This window comes from Zonotrichia albicollis, chromosome 3, assembly GCF_047830755.1.
Source record: "Zonotrichia albicollis isolate bZonAlb1 chromosome 3, bZonAlb1.hap1, whole genome shotgun sequence".
Taxonomy (NCBI): domain Eukaryota; kingdom Metazoa; phylum Chordata; class Aves; order Passeriformes; family Passerellidae; genus Zonotrichia; species Zonotrichia albicollis.
The window spans coordinates 25458521-25478240 of NC_133821.1; the positions used below are offsets into that span (position 1 = coordinate 25458521).

General features: G+C 39.8%; 1 long non-coding RNA gene across 2 annotated transcripts; it reads right to left on the reverse strand.

Annotated features, from left to right (window-relative positions):
* Window positions 1-561: 561 nt before the first annotated feature.
* Window positions 562-14737, reverse strand: LOC141728674 (uncharacterized). Of its 2 annotated transcripts, none has more exons than XR_012579815.1 (3): window positions 14634-14737; window positions 13774-13870; window positions 562-3683 (listed from the first exon to the last, which is right to left on the reverse strand). It is a non-coding gene; the product is annotated as an uncharacterized LOC141728674 (long non-coding RNA). The 2 variants fall into 2 exon arrangements; XR_012579814.1 differs by lacking the exon at window positions 14634-14737 and adding an exon at window positions 13958-14095.
* Window positions 14738-19720: the final 4983 nt, after the last annotated feature.

The window sequence follows — 19720 nt, forward strand, 5'->3', positions numbered from 1 at the left end:
ACTGTATGAGTAGCCATGGAGGAAGTAGAGGGGTTTGGGAGCTGGAGTTTCTGGGACACAAGCCTCTGGAAGCAGAGTAAAATTGCCAGCTTAGGACAGCAACTGAACAGATTTGCTAAAATAATGAAAAAAAGAAGGTTGGAAGGGACTCCAGGAGATGCTCTACTCAAGTTCCTCTGCTTCAGCTGCATCTATTTGAATCTCAATAGCGATATTCTTGAAAATGTCCAGATATGACAATTCCACTGTTCCCACAGGCCATTTATGGCAGCACCCACAAGAAAGGTAAAAAAAGCTCACTGCTAAAATGATTCCAAGGATAAATTAAGCAACTTAGGCTTTTACTTAATGCTGCTGGTAAATTCAGGACACTTTACTTCATCTGTTACATCCTGGGCATCTTTTCAATCATAATCTTCAGTGCCCCAAGCAATAAAGAAGACACAGCTCGAGCTACTGTGCTGAGTTCCTGTGGCTTTGTGCCAGCTGAGGATCTGGCCTGTTTGTTTTTATAATGACAGCTCAGACTCTGGACCGCAACTCTGCAACAGGAGGTTGGGCTTTGAGGGTGCTGTCTCCCGATGTCCTGCTGGCAGCACTCATCTCCTTCCAGGAAATGAACCCTCTGTTCCTGCTGCAGACCTTGGTTCACCTCCCCACAGACATGGGGCAGAGTCCTGCCTGGAAGCACACAGAAACACAAGGTTTGCAGAAGTGGGGGTCAGAGTACTCCCTGCAGGTACTGCCCAGGGCTGTCTTCTCCCTCTGACTCACGGATTTTGCAACACAGGGAGATAGCAGGGCAGTGCTCCCTGGAATTTGGCTGCTCTGCTCTTTGCCTAGGTATCTGTTTGTTCAGGAGTTCCTTCCATCAGCCAATTACCATCCAAATGCCCTGGCATGTCCTCACCCAGCTGGGCTGGCCTCTCCCTGCCTGGCACCGGATGTTATTGAACACTGGCATTGATTCATACTGAAGGTTGTTTCCTTGGGTCTTGTAGGTGCCTTTGACACCAGAGTTCTGGAAGGCTCTTTCACCCTGGCAAGCTGAAAAGCTTGTATGTTCTTACACGTGTGCATGGCATCCAGAACAGGCAAAAGGATACATTTCCAATGAAAAGCAGCAAATTAAAGCAATGGCTGTGCTTTCTTTCAGCCTTCATTGTGCTGTCACGCCCCTTTTCTTCCCTATCAGCTTTTGTGCCACCAGGTTCTCTTCTGACCTTTTCTTCTTTCAGAAACTTTCTTCTCAGTTTTTCTTTGCTCATGGTACTCCTCTGTTCGCTCATCCTTTTACACACCTGCCTTGCACAGCATCTTCAATACTTTCTGTATTGCATGCTTACAGGGACCTGCAATATGCAATTCAACAACAGAATGCCTCCCTTTTCTCATGGCCTGACATTGACAATATAATTTCACACTTTCCATGATCTAAACTTTGAATCTCTTTATGCTTTTTTTGTCTTTCTTGGCCCTTGGCATGCTGTTCTCATCCCTTGGAGTCTCTGTCTAACTTGGTTTGGGGCATTTATGAGCAGGCTTGTGACACTGCTTGCACATGCATGTACAATTTAGTGTCAGGAGAGAGAGTCTCAGACCTCTGTAATGACATTTGGGTCTGCAATTATATTATTAGACGTTTTCTGGAATTATCTGTCTCCATGGTGGCTACAAATGCAGGAAGGAGGAGCCACCTCCCACACTACCCAGGAACAAATGCATATCTTCAGGAGGAAAGGATAAGCAACTTTGCCAAGCTCCACAGGCACTTTCCTCTCCCCACAGGGTTAGTCTGGAGTCCTGCCAAGGCAATGGTTAGACACAGGGTTTGGGAAATACTGTTACAGCTCAGAGATGCAGCACTAACCAGACACTCAAGACTCAGAACATACTGTTCAGGGCTTGGGCCTCCACAGCCTTGCAAGCAAAGAAAACTCTCAAACCTTTCTGAAAACTCTCAAAATTCTTTCTTACAACTGTGTTTTTCTTGTTCATACTTTTTCTTTTCAGTTTGATATATTTCATACCTAAAAATGGCAACAGAGAAAAAAAAAGCAGCCAACAAGGCCAATTGGTCTACCCAAAGTTCTGAATGAAACCTCTATTTGATATTGTACCTTTCTGTAAACAGGTACATTTTAGCTCAAGGGTTTTACTTGGTTAAGTATTATGGGATTTGGGGATATTTGAAAATAAGCTTACATAATTGGTTTATCCTATCAGTAATGTTGATAACTGCATACCTTCGTTGGCTGGCAGACTAAACTTTGAGTTGTCATACACTAAATTAAACTAACAATCAACCGAAAGCCAGATGAGATTAATCTTTATTATTGTTATTCAGCATGAATACTTAAATGTAACAAGAGCTAAAGGTAAAAAGCTCACCCTCTGCTTTGATTAAGACCTTCAAATGCCTTTGTCTTTACCCTAACACAGGCCAGACAGAAAACTAAGTGAGGGCACTGCTCTCTAAGTGACAACCTTTATTTAAAATCCTTCTGATGTCTGTTCAAGATTAGGCATCATCCCTAGTATTTCAAACAGAAGCTCAGCATTTTTTATCACATGAGGTTACACTGCTACAGTCCTGTGAGGAGCATGGGACAGATAGTCTAATAAGTCTTTGAAGAAGCAAACAACTGTCTTTGAACGCTGAAATAATGTGATTTTTGACAGCAGATTTTGAGAAAAATAAAAAGGGGCTTCATTCTGCTTAGAACATTAATCGGTGAATTCAAGAGGTAAAACTCTTCATAGTAGTAAAGCCAATATGAAAATCAAGCATTCAGTGGGTTCACAAATGGTAAGGAACTCAGCCTCTGCTTTACTGAGACAGGTACCCCTCTAAACTTCAACAAAAGGAAACATGTCCTATTTTACACGGCCTGACACTTACAAATTTTGGAGACCCAACTGTGAGTAAAAATGAGTATCTTTATCTGGATAGCACAAAGCCAAGATTAGGAAATTACACTCAAGATTCAGAAAAGTGTAGAAAATTTCCCATGCAATTCAAAGTTTTAATGATTTGTTGAATTTGTTTCCCTTCTCCCAATTTCTTCTTCTCTTCTTCCACTTTTTCTACTCTTCTTCTTCATTTTGCTATTAAAATTTATTATTTTATGATTGCACTGTGCCTGTACTGACTTGGTAAACCTACCCCTACTATTTAGACATGCCCAGCCTAAATAAAGCAAGAAACTCTTAAATTCCATAGAGATGTTTCATTTTCAAGCTGAGAGGCAGCAACATTTAATTACTAGCAGGCTAATCCTGCAATCATCACTCACCACAACCACTCAACACATGGAAGGGTGCTAAATTGATTCTAAATAGTACTGTGTAATGACTGACAAACATAAAAAACAAACAAACAAGAAAGCAAAGCTGTTCAGATAAAGGATACGTTCTGAAACGTGGTGGAAAAGCATCAATTAAGACTAAAATATCCACAATGGCAGGTAATTTAGATCTAGGTTGATTTCCAGGTATACCAGAATGTTTCTCCCAAATCTCATAGGCTGCTTACCACACCTGTTAGTCACCTATGGATTTTTTTGTATGAGGTATTCTTCCATGTCTGGGAGGGTAGCTGCACTAATTAATCAATAAGAGCCTTTTCATGAGACCAGCCACAGACTGGATTGGCACTGATGAAGCAGCTCTCCAGTTTCTTCCTGAAAGCAAGCAAAAGAGAGAGAACACATATAATTTCAGGAGCTATAAATTCAACATTAGCTATTTACATTCCATTTGCTATTGCAAAAAATAACTACAAATAATATTATTTGAGATAAGGTATTGAAATTATTTGATCCTTTTACCTTAAGAAAAAAAGCTTTTCAAAGACCAAGTAATTAATAGTTAAATGCAGTCACTCCCTACACACTGCATGCATTGCCTCTATTCATTAACTAATGAGATTCCTTTGGTGCCCTGCAAAAAAGGGTGACAGTTTGAGTACATGAGATTAACTACTTAATTTTGCCTGTTTTCTAACACAATATTGCCCTGTGTAATATGCATTCCATATCTGGGCTTTTATGTCCAAATACAAAATCTGCTAAAATGTGTGGTTCAAAGGCCATAGCAACATCCTACATAAATCAAGAGCACCAAAACATGGTGTGGGGCAGAAAGCCACAGAGGATTATTGTGTGTGATGGGATTTGAAGAATCAAGAAATAATCAGGACAACTACATTTGCTTTTGTCTTTGGTATCCATGAGACCTCCCCGTAGAAGAGACAGAGCACACAAGGGAACAAGGGTGACAGCTTCTGCAGTGATGACTTTTCACTGCTTTTTTTTTGTTCTAATACTCTAGTTCAGAAAGCACAATGGGCTACTGTGCTGTCCACCAACACATAATTAGCAATATCAGAGATCCCAGCCCTCCTTGTTAATTCATAGCAGTGTCTGATCTTTTCTAGAGTGCGCCCAGTGTAACACGTGGTGAATTGAATGAGCACCCCACTCCAAGCAGATATTTTGAAAGGCACCCAGTTCTACAAAACTATGACACATTCTCCCCCAAATCCTGCTTCAACTAGTCATTCAGAATTGTGCCTTATTTTAGTGGTTACATTTTGTGCTCTAAGTCATAACTCTCAAAGATGGAGGAGGATGCAGCCTATCTCAAATGAAGAGGACAAGGGGAGACTGTGCAGTGGCAACATGAACTGTTGCAATGTTCACTGCAGGCACAGGAGCAGAGAGACCTAACAGGCCCTGGAAACTTTCTGTATTCAGGGATACATCACAACTTGCCACAGATCTTTCTTATAAAAGCTGAAGCAATGCATCTTCATTTTCTATTGGTGGGCAGTCACTGTACATGACAAAAAGAGCTTCATGAAACAAGCTGTGGACATAGCACTTAGTCCAGCTGTAACTTTTTCAGTCCTGATAAATGCACTAAACTGAGTCAGAAATTACTCATTCCTCTCCATAACATTGCTCCAAAGCATCTGACTGCAGAGAACCAATGTCCTGACCTAGGATAATAAGACAGGAGAGAGTATTCCAGGAAAGTTCCAACTGTACCTTTATGCTTATTGCCATTTTGCCAAGTTCAAACCCATTTCTCCTGCTCACTGGGCTATATCCCAAAGGATAATGTGGCATGCATCCAGAGACAGGCCCAGAAAGAAATAACATGGGGCACATGCACTTTGTCTAGTAAGTAACATCTACTAAATGTTTGAGGCAAAGTTGATGTTAATACCCACCTCTTGCTTAATAACTGAGAGTGATAACAGGGAATGACAGGATAAAAATGCTGCCCTCTGCCCTTCATTGCATCTAGACATGTATGAGAATCACTCAGTACTTTAGACTCTTTCCCTTAGCTGAGCCAAAAGCTAGTTGCTATTAAATGTAATAGTTTTAAACACAAATAGTGTTCAAGACAGAGCTGATTTGCAGAAAATGATCTTTTCTTATAACAAGTTCCAGTTGGCCTTTCCAAACAAATGGATGGCTCCATTTGGCAACAACATCCTTAAGAATCCATTTACATTTTTAAATTAGTTTATTGTGATAGTTAATAGTTAATTATTAATAGTAGCTAGTTATTGTAGTTAACTTTAAAAAAAAGAAGCCATTGATATAAAAATGGAGACTGAACCAACACCATGACCATTTTAAGTTTCATGTTCCCTGAAAGAGTAGTAATTGCTGACACAATCTGCTCATCCCCACTGACATCATCACAACCAGCTCAGAAAAAGATGTTCCCTCTCATTAGAGCAGCATTGGTATGGGCACTATAATGCTTAGAGAAATTCTAGTTTGGCAGCAGTTTGCCTTCTAGAGCAAGCAAAGGTTGTTGTGTACAAAACCCAGCAACCACAATGCCTTGGTTTCACTTTTGTTTCATGGCTGCAGCCCCTGTGAAGCTGCAGGATCAAAGGGCTCCATCTTGCTGTGATATAGAAATCTCTGTAGACAAGCTTACAAAATAGGTCTCCCAGGTGTATTTGCTGATTAAGAAGGGAAGAAAAGTGATGTATAGATGGGCTATTAATTTAACTGGATTGGTACAAATGTGCCACTTCAGAAGAATATACTCCTTTCGACCAGAAATTTAAATACCAGGGATTTTAAAGGTAGCTGTGTTCAACTCTGAAAAAAATCCTTAGGTTGCATCAAAGGGAAAAGTGACAAAACAAAAAAGAGGCATTTGAAGTTGGGCTTTTGAACATGTATAAATGAGATGTATGAAAGGGAGTAAGGACAAATAAGGAACATCCAAATTTTGTGGGTGTTCAGGATATTTTGGGAGACTTGGAGATTCCTGGTGGGCTGCAATCACATGCCAGTCCTTCAGCATTACAGATCACCTGCTGAATAGACCTGAACTTGTCAGGTCCAGTTTGAAATAAATGGTGTTCTGCATGCAAAAAGCCAGTCCTGTATCAGTCTGTATCAGCAACTGGGAAAAAGGGAAGGAAAGAGGAACTTTTAGTGGTTTGATTTGAACTAATACATATTTAAAAAAGCCCTTTTGTTTTCCAAAGAATTCTGCTCTACAACTAGATAACAATGGATTGTAAATTACTGGATGTAAAGACAATTTTTTTATATATTTATATTATACTGGCAATTTTTTGCTGCTTTCATGAAACAAACAAACAAAAAAATCATCCTTTTACTGACTTTTATACAGAATATTATCATATTCTGGCAGAACAAAGTACATCACCCGAGAAACTGTCTCACAGTGAGTGATGTCTTGTATCTCTGCCAATATTAGCTTTATGGACCAAGTAACAATATTATGTTAATAACTGCTGATTGCTATTTGTGTACCAGACTGTTCCAATACCATGGTGATGAGCATGCTGTTGGTGTCTGGAACAGATGGACAGAACACAAGAGATCTTTGCCTTGATTTCAAGACAAATAGGATTACCTGTTTCATTAATAATGCTACATGAAAGCACAGACAAAACCACAGTTCTGTCTCCATCTCCAGTAACTGACAGGAAGAAAAAGATATATGGCACACATTGGATGCCCAAAAAAATTTAACCTAACTTAAAGGGAGAGCAAACCTTTAAATCACTTGTAAAGCCAACACAGTTGCTTTATGCTGTTTAGAGTGGAAACAAAATTCACCATCTTATTGTCAGCAAAAAACTCCTTTGTAGCTCTCTGCAAAGGGGATACTTGAGGCTGGAGATGAGGCAATGGCCTGCATTCTGCCCAGCACAGCTGATTCCCTATCTGCTGATTTAAACACCCCTTACAAAGAAGTCATTGCAACAGCTTCCTGCCATTTGAGAAGAAAACTGAAAGCACTGTGAGTGACACTTGGCATCAATGCTTTTATATGACAAAGAAAAAGGAAGAAAAGTATACTTCAATTCCATGATGTTGTTTCTTAAGCCCTACCACCAGCACCAGATAGACACTTTGTTCTGCACTCTCTTCTTCTTTCATAGAAATGAGGAAGAAAGACCAAGAGACAAAAGAAGGAGGACATCTTTTTACTGTAGGTTGTGCAATTCTGTTTAGAATGAAGCCTGTGATATTGGGGAAAAAGTGATCTTGCAATAATCTCATACACAGTAGAAGATATGATGCTGTGTACTATTGACAAACTGGCTTTGAATGACTGAAAAAGCAGTTATGTGGGGAAGAGAACTTGGACAGAGCACTGAGACCATAACAATAACAACTTCTTTCCTATCTCAGTGGAAATCGAAAAGAGGAAACTGGATACTATTTTCATAGAAGAGCTGCCAATTTCCTACTGATATCAGAAGCCAATCATGTTTGGAAAGGAAATTACCCATTCCTGCATGGCAAGGCTAGCAGGTGCAGATGGCATGTGAACAAATTTCCCAACCACTTATCTGTCAAGGGCACAAAACATAAAGTGCAAATGGTTTTATGGACAATCATTCAGTTCCTGCCAGGTCATCCACAGATTCTGGAAGCACTTAATTCAACTTGGCATCCAGAAAGGTTTGAAATAAGGCCACCCACAGAGGTGAGGTGTCACAGGAGCTGCCAGAGCGAGCACGACCCGGCTCACAGTTTGTGTCTCGGCACGAAAGGAGGAACAGCCATGAACACTGCTGAAGGTCTGAGGAAATGAGATTTAGCAGCTTCTGCTGAACGTGGCAAGCAAGGCCAGCGCTGCTGTGCTCGCTGTGGCTGCTGGCCTCAGGCATCAAAGCCTCGCAGCTAAAAGGAGAAAACTTTCTGCAGTGCTTTTGCTCTCCATTCCCTTTTCACCTGCAAATAGCACCCATCTACATCTGTCCAACCTCACACTGCCACAAACACAAAGAGATTCTGACTGGGGCCCCGTTCTCTTCTGAAATACAAAACTGGTGAAAATAACAGGAAATAGCTGAGCAAAGATGGTTTCCAAGAAGCACAGAGCCAAATCAGCACTTTGTTCTGAGTGGGTAAATTAAAAATCTCCTCTGCTGCTCTGTGGAACAGGGTGAAATATAGTAGAAACACTGCATAGTAGAAACATGCTGCAGAGCTTTGCATTTGCAAATATTGACTGAATTTTCATTAGGTTCTAGTCACAAAAACAGGTTGGATAAGGTTGTTAGTGTTAATTTGAAAGCTAAGCAGTGATAGCTGCACATACAAAACTACATCCTTCCTTCTGTGGGATGAGTTCCTCTCACCTGAAATGGGTATCAAAGATGGAGAGAATAAATTATCTTCTGAGTTGCCTGTTTACTGCCTACTGACCATTTGGTGAGAGAAGCTGGCTGGCCCTTAGAGGGTGGTTCATTTTACTTTCTCAATTACTTCTGTTCTCTTTGATAAGAAAAATGAATAGAATGTGTAATAAGAAAAGCAAAACTGTGTACAATACCATCTTTATTGTCTCAATAATTCAGTTTGTTCATTTTCATTAGGAAAAACCCAGAGTTTCCATGCTTTGGCACTAAAGTTTTGATCTGGGTTCTAGAAGTTGACCAAATGCTTTTTCTTAACTTCACTGTGTTCACAGTTAACTTACATATCCCTATTTAGCAGAGGTACTGCTAAATGACTATGAGAAATTGGTCTGGAGTGATGAGGTCATAATTCAAGGCATGAAATCATAGAGTAAAAAATCTCTATATTTGAAGCTGTGCCATCTTCAAGGGGGAAAAAATGGGGCGAGGAGGAAAGAAAAAAGAAATTAAATGAAAGACTGCTCTGTAGCCTTCAGATTTTCTCAGATATTCACCAGTGAAATATTATTGGGCAACAATTAATTTTTAAGTTGGTAATATTCAAAATACTACTCAAGAACCATTGAAAATAGCACTGGAAAATGTGACCTGAGGTGCTGTGACTTACACTGAGCGTGTTAAGAGGAAGACCACAGCTGCTTTGAGTATGGTCTCTGCTCTCAGGCACCAGTGTCACACTCCAGACAGTGTCTGTGGTTAAGACTTGTTTTCCATGACACAGACACTTCAATATACAGTGTCAAAGAAAGGCTATCCAGGATAGGATGAATGTGTAGTAATACTTCTCTAAGCAGTCTCCCAGTCTCCAAATTCCACAGCCATTTGTTCCTCCTGCAGCCAGGAACACATACCCATGTTTGGCTCCCAAGGTCGCACAAACAAGCCCCTTCCCTTCACAGAATCAGAAGAACCAGTTTAGCTGCATGTCTGATAAGTACAAAGATCACCTCAAACTACTTAGATTCAGGTGGTAGCAGTAGATGAATTGTTGGTATTAACAGAGGGAAGGCACTTGAGCTTCATGGTATCTAAAGGAGGCCTTGTACTGGAAGACAGCTCTTGTTTCCCATACCTACCCAGCACTCAGAGATGATGCACAAGGCTCAGTTCTAACCTGCTGGCAAACACTACGTGCAGGAAAACAGCCTAAGGAGCCTGGAAAACCCCCCACTGCAGCCTTTCTTGGCCCTGCAGCTGATTCAGGTGTTGGCTAAGGTTGTGCAAGCATAGATCCGAGCAGTGCTAGTTTACAAGGCCGGGACTGCTCAGGCAGGAGTCACTCAAGCCCCGGTCACACCACCTGTATCAGAGTGTTGTGAAAGTCATTTGGCAGGATTGACACCACCCTGAATTCCTTACAGAGGGAAACACTGCTCTCACTGCCTCAGTGACAGTCAATATTATAAACTGGGACTGTTGGAAGAAGGGCACATGCCCTGCAAACTGATTGCCTATTAAAATGGGAAAAGTAAGGCCAAGAAGACAGGAATTTAATGCAGAAGCATGCTATCTCATAAAGTAATATAAGAAATAAAATAGAGTAATAGAAGAAATAAAAGCTGGGAATAGGAATTAACTTCCTCAGATTTAAGAAGTACTTTTCCCTGGATTGGAGCTGTGCTGTTAGACAACACATCCTAGGGTGTACTGTACATATAGTTCTTGTAGAAGCTTTATTACTTTCCAGAGCCATAAGTTACCGTTCGTTTAATTGAAATATTATTCTGTTACAAGCCCTACTGAAGGGTACATTTTTACTGAGAATTTCAGTGAAGCAAAGGAGGTTTTTTGTCACACCTATCTATACATATTCTTCCATCCTAGTTATGTCAACAGATATTTTCTATTTGGTGAAAAAAGGTTTGCACTTGGCTAAGCACCTAGATAAAGCCCTTTTGTTTTCTGCAGTCAAGATGTATCTTTTTTTACAGGCAATGACATAATCTCCATGAAACCCACCTTTCCTTCTTACCAGGGCTGATACATGGTATACATTCCCTGTGTAGAATAAAAAGGTGCATATTCTCTGTGTAGAATAAATTTTCAGCTGGTGCTAGCAAACATGAGGTAGGTTATTCAAGCCCAGGCCTGGAGTTAAATGAAATTTTCACAGACAGAGAGGACATGCACACAGCTGTTTATTCTGAACAGTTCTTCTGATAGGTTCCTTTTTCCTTTTCCATTTAAGCTTTTGTGTTTTTTCCCTGGGAGAAAAGCACAGTGTGCCACTACCAGATATTTCAGCTACATGTTCTCAAATAGTCAAAGGAAGACTATTATTCAAGTCAACCAAAGCACTAGCAAAACAATGGGGTTCTTACCTACTGAGATGAAGATCAAAGTTGAAGGTGTTGATAAGAATTACAGAAAATTGTTCTGGTTTACAAAACGTACCTATTAAACTTGACCTACATGTTCATGCAGATTGTTTTGTGCACCTGATACTGGATTTTGTTTTCTCATTCATCCCCACTAGACAAATATATGTGATTTTGGAATGACTAGCAGGTTAAGCATAATTAATCTTATCAGTAATATTGATGTAAGAAACAGTTGAAAAATGCAATCTACATATAGATATAGACCAACTCCTAGCATATTTTCACCTAATGAATAACCAACTTCCAAATAAATGCCAGCAAAGTCCCTGCACAAGAGTTCAATATTGTAAACCTGTCCCTCAGTTCTCTATAAAACAGGGCTACAAGATGAAAGCAGGTTTAAGTTTAGAAAGCTGCTTCCATTTGCCCTTTCCATGTCCCAGTGAGGCAACCTTGCCAGTGCTGGAAATCACTAAATATAAAGGAAGTGCCTTCTCCAACTGTTCTGATTCCCTAAGGACAAAAAAGGCTTTGTCATCATATTTTGTGTGTGAGCGCCTATTCTGCTATCTTCACTTCTTCTTAGAGTAACTTTTTAATCCAGTGCTGATTTTCAACTAAAATTGAAAATGAATCAGAGGTTTCAAGACAAAAAAATCATCTCAAGTTTAATGAAAGTAGGCAGCTAGCTGGAAAAAGAGGAGATCCAGATGGTGTCTCCAGCCGTGGAAGAGTGTAGCAAAAGCCTCATTCTTACCAGGCGTCAGAAAATCCACCTAAGACAAAGACCATACAGGCCAGGGGGAGAACTTGCATGAAGCACAAATCCATTGGAAACCAGGCTTCAATGATTCCATTATTCATGGACTTCTTGCTCATTTCTTTTAGACTTTTCTGCCACACACAAGGCTAGGGTTCCCCAAATAGCTGTTCATGCCATTCACAGTCATAGTTCTGAGAATTACGCTCTCAGAATAGATCTCCTTAGTGCCTCAAACCACTAAATACTTCTTCAAATACCTTTTCCACATATCTACAGCTTTTCTCACCATAAGAAACCATTTTCACATGTGGCCCAATTTAAAATGTGACTCTGCTCTGGAACTGGTTTGTAAAAGCATATGAGTCAGTTTTTTTCTTTCAGTTTCAGATATTCAAATCCCCAAATGGCAGTCACTCACCTTTTGTGCAGGCAGGAGTCCTGCCCATGATGCCATATGCTTGGGAACTACCAAAAGGGCTTCAGGCTATGTAGAGGCGGCTTCTTCTACATCTAGAAGTGCCAGTGGGTGAGATTAACTACCTCAGAAGTTCCTGACCACTCTTCAGGGTGCTAACAGAAGAGCTCGTAGCAGTACTGCTAACTCAGGTGAGGCAGAGCCAGCTGCCATACCTCAGACCAGAATTTTAAACTGATTTAAATGATACACCTCTGTGCTTAGTATGAATTAGAGAAAACCCATAAAAACTTCTCCATGACAGGCCAGTTTGTAGCAGCTAGAAGCACCCATTTGGCTGTGGAGGGCAAACCTCTTTTCTCTGCACAGCTGTATCTGGAACAAGACATCTGTCCATGTCCTAACCCAGCCAAGGCTGCAGCTACTGTTGTTCCAAGAAAGCAACAATCAGAAAGAGAGCCCTTAAGACTCCAAAACTACCTACTCAAAAAAAAGAAAACTATATTTCTCCAGCAACACAGACATTATAAGGCCCAAGTTTATTACACTTCCTCATAGAACAAAATGCTTTTTGGCACATTTTCTAATCCCATAAATGCTGTGGAATGAAAATTAAATTAATGCACAGAACAACTGTTATGACTCAGCCTTCAACCTAAAAGTAGCGATCAGTACTGATCATCTGTATCAAGCAAGATTTGCACATTCTTTCACAGTTTCAGTGGCCAAACACGCACAAAGGGAGGTGCTCATCTTGACTTCAAATAAATCTCAAATTTTTTGGTATTTTGGTACTCAAAACTTGGCATCTCTCTCCTAAATTAACAAGTACCTTAATACTAGAAGGTAGTAGTTGGCTCTCTTTCCTCCCCCCAGCCACCCACTTCCATAAATTGCTAGGAAGCTGGAAGACTGGAGTCCCCTGTTCCTCTTGCACATGAAGTGAAATGGCCAGTGGGGTTCCACATTATTAGAGTTGCATGTTGAGGGTTGGATTAGGCAGAGAATGATAACACAAGCCTTATTTCTTTAGGGAATCTGGCTCAAAGAATCATCCCCCACCCACTTCTTGCATTAAAAAGACAGCTATTAACTCCCTGATCTGCCTGCCTGTGACAGACAAAGGAAGGGAAGAGAAATAAAACAAATGAACTGAGGAATAAATTACTTTTGGTAGTCAGATGGAGGAGAAGCCTCTGAGGAAATGTAATCACCACACCCTGCCACTTATTAAAGGATTGTGTGGAAGCCATGGCTGGGCAACTGCTTATGCAAACTTAAGGAAATGTTTGCTTAATAAAAAGATTAAAGAGAAGGTTCCTTGACAATGTCTGCTGTGCCTAACAGGACTGGACTGTTACAGAAAACATGGTCTCTCATGTAGATCCATCCAGGCAATGGTGTCTGTGTGCAGCAGACAGATCTGTGCATGCACAGGTCAACTGCAGGATTCAAGCCACAGGGGAAAAGAGGAAAATGCTATTTTTTGCCTACAGACTGTGACAAAAAAAACAAGCTCAGAAAATTAGTTCTGTTATGGATCAATACTTACATGAATGTGTGCTTTCAAGGCAGAGCAGAGTTGAAGCTGTTCTATTTGAAGGATTTGTTGCTTAGCAAACTTTCAAATGAAGACTTTTCACATGCATCTGAAGGAAAAAATTGTAATTTGAAATTTGGCCCCAAAAAATTTTTTTTTAATGTGGAGCTGTAGGGAAAAATCAATCAATACATACACAATATTTACAAGTACAATTCCTACTATGAATATCCAGCAGAAATTAACAACACTGCAGAACTCTCTTGGTTACGTTTTTTCCCAGTGAATGGTACTGTTCACATTCTTCAAAAAGATTAGAAGTGGGAGGTTGCATGGAGCTACTCTGATTCATTTAATCTTTTTTTGTCTTTTTTCCAACTAAGCATTTTCACAGGGGAAAAACAATGATGTCATCAAGTTCCTCTGTCTGCTGAGACTGTGTAGTTGCAAGGGTTTCTGCTGATTTATGGATTAGAAAATTTCAGTGATATTGCTAATAAAAGTAAGTTACTTTGGCATTACTGCATGGTAGTTCATGAAGAAGATATAAGTACCTCATGACCTGCTTGTACACCACAGTTAGGGGATGAAGAATCACCCAGAATTCCAGGATACCAAAAGGAGACCAGAAATAGGCACAAATTTCCTTTGAATAAATCAACTCCATATTTTATTAGTTATTCTTGTCTGCAACATAATTTTCCTAGTTAGAAGAAACAGATCCAGAGGAGAATCACACAGATTAAATTCTGCCTCTGCAGTGTGATGCAGTCTTTCCTGCTACAACTACTCATCTAAATGTTAAAAAAATCTAGGAAAACTCATAGCTTCACATTAAAAGTATTAAACTGATTAGCTACATTTTTAATTACCAAGCAAAACCGACAAAGCTAGTTGTTGCCATCTTCACTATCCGGGCTGCTTGCCGTAGTGATGTTTCAGAAAAAGGGCTGAGATGCTGAGCTGTTTGTGCCCAGCTCTGACTCCATTTGGATCTGAGCCTAACTAGGCAGAGACAGCACTGAGTTACTACTCAAGGCTGCCACCTCCTGTTTTAAATATCCACTTCCTCACGGCTGATTAATAATCTGATCAGGGTGTTCCTCCCAACACCGGCTTTGATTGTAAAGCTGATTCTGCATAGAAAGGATGTTTCCTCAAAAATAATTAGAAACAAATATTTACATAAATTACAGGAACTAGAAGTATGTCATATCCATCTTAGAGCAGCTATTGATTTCCAAAGCTATGAGCCCTAATGAAAATAATAAATAAAAGATTATTTCCTCCTCAAGTAGCACTACACTGCATGTCACTGTTCAGCATCTCAGCAGACAGGCCTATCCATCTTATTATGCACATTAATCAATTGCCAGATAAAAATGCATTACTGACATCTGAAATGTGCTACTGCATTTATAAAGCGTTGATTAAAGAGAAAAAGATTAAAGAGAGGAAGGCTGCATTTCCCCTCCAAGTATTAATACTAATTTAAAGTACGAGTGGCATCAAAACTGCCAAAGTTGAGAAATTAGAGGTCAGTCTTCCACTTTGCACACTCCAGATGTCTGACAGCTCTTTGCTTCTAATCAATTAGGAAACAACCTCACAGTCTTTTATTTGCATCTGAGACTTTCTCTTCATGAGCCTGGCTACTGGAATCTAAGTAAATGCATGTTCCTCTCTTACTATCTAGCCTAAGACATCAATATCTCCCATCAATATCAAGAAGCATATAAATTCTCATTCAAAAGTTTTAAGTACGTACAATGTTCACCTGCAAAATAAAAAAACCCAAAAACCAAGAAACAAACCAACCCCCCAAAATTCCGTATTTCCTTTCCTTCGTGTTTGTCTTATTTAATTTGAAATTCAGGGAAAATAATCTCTACAAAGTTGCTTGTTGAAAGTTTGTGATATTGAGTGTGCCAAGGGAAGAGAGGTTTTCCTTATCTTAAGCTCGTGGTGCATCCACATATTTGAGCTATTTCCCCATTTTCATTCTCAATCTTAGTAAGTTTTTGGACTTGGCCAGAAACAAAAGGCTTTAAAAATACCAAGTCTTTTGAGAAAAAGTGAAAGGTGCAATTCAAACTCCCAGCAATATTGAGAATTTGTATGCATTCTGGAAAAGCTACTTAATGAAAGACACTGCAGTTCACTCTGAAATGTCTCTCTCATTTAGTCAAACCCTTTAATACTCACAGAGTCAGGGTATTCACAGCCTCTCTGAGCAGCCTGTGGCAGTGTCTCATCACCTCTGACAAAAAATGCCTTTCTTAAGCCCAATCTAAACCTGCCCTCTCTGTTTAAAACCATTTACCCTTGTTGTGTCACTGCAGCCCTTGGTAAAAAGTCTTCTGCCACTTTTCTTATAAAGCCCCTTCTAGTATTGAAAAGGCAAAATAAAGTCTCCCCAGAACCTTCTCTTCTCCAGGCTGAACAACCCCAGCTCGCTCAGCCTGCCCTCACATAGAAAACCTCACTCCTTTCTTTCATCTAATATGTACAGCATTCACATGGAAAACCTCACTGCTTTCTTTCATCTAATATGTACAGTATTTTACAGCAACCACAGATACTCCCATGTAGAAGTATTTGGTAAGAATTGACCTTAGAAGTACAGAAAACAGATAAAGAATGGTAAAAAAAATCCATTAATCAATTAATTAGATGCAATATTTACCTGCATGGGGCTTAACTTCACCATGCTAAAGAACAAATTTATTTGAAACTACTGTCTTTGAAAATTTGAGATGCAAATTGATTTCAGCTACCAGAATTCAGTGAATTACATCAAAACACTATTTTGCATGTGCTGTGGATGGTTTTGAAAACTGCATTTATTCTTTTAACAAGTCAGTATTCGAGCTCACAGTATTAAAAAATCAGTGTTGTGGTTAATGCACAAGATTGGTGTCAGATAATTTAGATTCTAGTTTTAACTTTGTCTCAGACATCCCCTATGAGATCATCACTTACAATTATCTTTTCAGAATTGGCATCTAATTTTGGATAACCCAGCTTTGCCTGCCAGACTTTAATATCTGGAACCCAATTTTCAGAAAATGGTTTAATTCACTTCAGCTGGTATAAAAAGAACTTGAAATCTCTAGAACTCAGGTTTCTGAAATTCCATTGGGTGCCATTTATATCTCTGGAAAGTGGCCTCAAAATGTTACCAGTGATGTAAGTGAAGAATTCAGATTTATTAATACCTTGCATCTGCTGCACATGTAAACAACTACAAAATATTTAGGGCAATGGAGAACAGGGAGAGAGAGCATCCAGGGGTTTCCCATGGGTCCAGTGTCCAACACATCTCATCTGCACATTTTACTGATTCATCTTAAGGCCTCAGAAATTGCACTGTTTCAAATAAGAAGCAAAGCTATAAAGGCAGATTTTCTTTACCATAAAACTATTTGTGTCCCCTAAATTTTAGTGAAATCAGCACAGTATATGCCCTGCATGGATCTGGGCTTTTGTGACAAAGCATCATCACATCTACAGTGGTCAAAATTCATGTCGATTTACAGTGCCTGAAGTCTATAAGATAACTTTGTCTGAAGTTGAGTTTTAAAAGTTTTGAATGGCAGATGGGACATATGCTATAGATACTACATAAAATGGAATTTTTGTTGAATTTAAAACACAAAATGACCTTTGGAATGTGTTCTTGTTTATCTGGAAATGAGCCAACAAAAAATAGAAGTTCACTTTCTGTACCCCTGTGATGCTAAAAAAATACCCATTTTCTCTGCCCTGTGAAGAAATGTTTGTGAAAAATACCCAACAATAAAAAAGCCTCTCCTCATAGTATTTTAATTACAGCCAAATATCTCACTCAAGAATCCTCATGTAACCTACAGTGGATCATGTCATGTGTGTGAAGATGTTTTGCAATTATGCCAGTACTTCCAGCCCAGATGACTCAGAATGGGTGGTGCGTATAGGGAGGAGAATCCAGACCCTTTTGTCCTTCACAGAAATCCAGGCCTGCTCAGCACTCCTGGGCTGCTGCAGTTTGACAACCAAGTTGTGTTTTCTTAGCAGGAAAATTATTCTGCTTTGGCCCCCATGGCCACACTGCCTCTGGCACCTGAGTGTGGCTGGTTTGATAAGCAGGAAAGTGAGATATTCAGGATCTGGGGAAGGTCAGAGTCCCTCAATGCTAATGAGGCAGTCACACAATGTTGAAGGTGTGTCTGCTGAGGGCTTGACTGCCCTTTAAACCATGATCTATTCACAAGTATCCAGGCTGTTTTTAACTTATTACATCCACAGTTTGACAAATCCAGAAAACTATCAGTGATTAGTGTTTAGTCAGGGGACATTTTCTGCGAATATTTCTAGTCTTCTATTTGTGGTAAAGTAATGAAACAAATCCAAGTCAAAGGTAAAATGCCTCAATAAGAAGCCAAACAGATTATTGAAGAGAAAAGATTAATGCTACTTTTCAGGTAGAATGTCTTTCTCCTGCCCTGCCGATACAACATTGGAACCAGCCTCATCAGCATAGGAATGAACTGGCCTCAGTTTCTCCAGCCAGCCAGAGTTTGCAGGTCCAAATTCCACACACCTGCACTGGGAGAGAGGGCTCTGTGGGGCGTGGAGGAGGGACTAAGGAACACACTGTTTGCTTTGCTGCAAGCAAGATATCACTAGACCCTCCTTTCTCTTCTATACTGAGCAGAGCTATAGGACAGCTGTTGTAATAACTCATTTTCCCTTCTAATTCTGAGTATTTCCTGCCTCTCTTTGTATGCCTGCACTATTAGGTTAAGCACAGAGCATTTATTTGGCAAGTTCATAAAGGTCTATCAAGCTCTTTATAAAAGAGAGGTAGTACTTTCTCTGATAAGCTTCAGCACTCTGCTTAGTCATCATACTTTATTATCTCCTATCACGACATCTAGCTCATTCACAGAAGTCACAGCTTAGGAAACTGTGGATAGTTCTCTCCATGGCTTTTCTTCTTGCAGACACTGCTTTTTAAAAATATTTAAAACAAGAAGTAATATCTCTGTTCAGCTAAATCAGTAAAACAAGTTTTAAAAGAGACGTCTGTTCAAACCACATTTAATTTCCTCTCCTTGCACTGTACATGACATTTAATGAAATACAAAAATCTTTAATGGCTATCCAGCAGCTAACATCAATAACAGTTGGTAGTAAGAAGAATGGAGAATTTATTGACTACACCATGCAGGATGCAAGTTCAGGTACTTCTGGTATAGAACCTCTGATATTAAATCTTTATGCTGGGCTACAAACAGCAAATTAGCCATTTATATTTGCCAGACTTCAGTATCACTATTTCCTGAGAGACCTTGATTACACCATAAATTCTGAAGGCAATTATCAAAGTAACCCTTTGTCATACTGAGTTTTCTTTAACTGATGGCCTAAATTCCCGGCAGGAAAAGGCTCATCTGATAAAAGCTACAAAACATTATTAAGAAGGAGTTGTGTGTTATATTTAACCCATTTAAGGATCTACTGAGTATCTAACCTCAGAAAAGTTAGTGAAGAAAGTTTGCTCCTTTTTTACTTCATTGCTGCCATATTAAAACATAGTTTGCCTTGGAGCAGAGTAAATGTTGCCACCACTGTGCATGAGGAAGCACAGCTGAAGCATTCTGTCTGACAAATAATTTGAACCCAAAATGAAACATTTCTCACTCAGAGATTGCAGATGCTTTCTACATGAGCATTAGTATGAGGTGCCATGGTACCATATGCAGCTTTGTGGGGTTGAGGCACAGGCTGGTTAAGTGCTGTGTTCAGAATTACCCAGCAGAGTAGGAAACTGGGTGTACTTCCCCTAGTGACCCCTCTATGTCGGGTCCAACAAGCTGAGGGATTTATAACATACAGATTAATTATTTTTGCTGGACAAAGAGCAGGCTTTTAAGGCAATTGCTTTATGCATCTGGCTTCAACCAGCAATATAAAC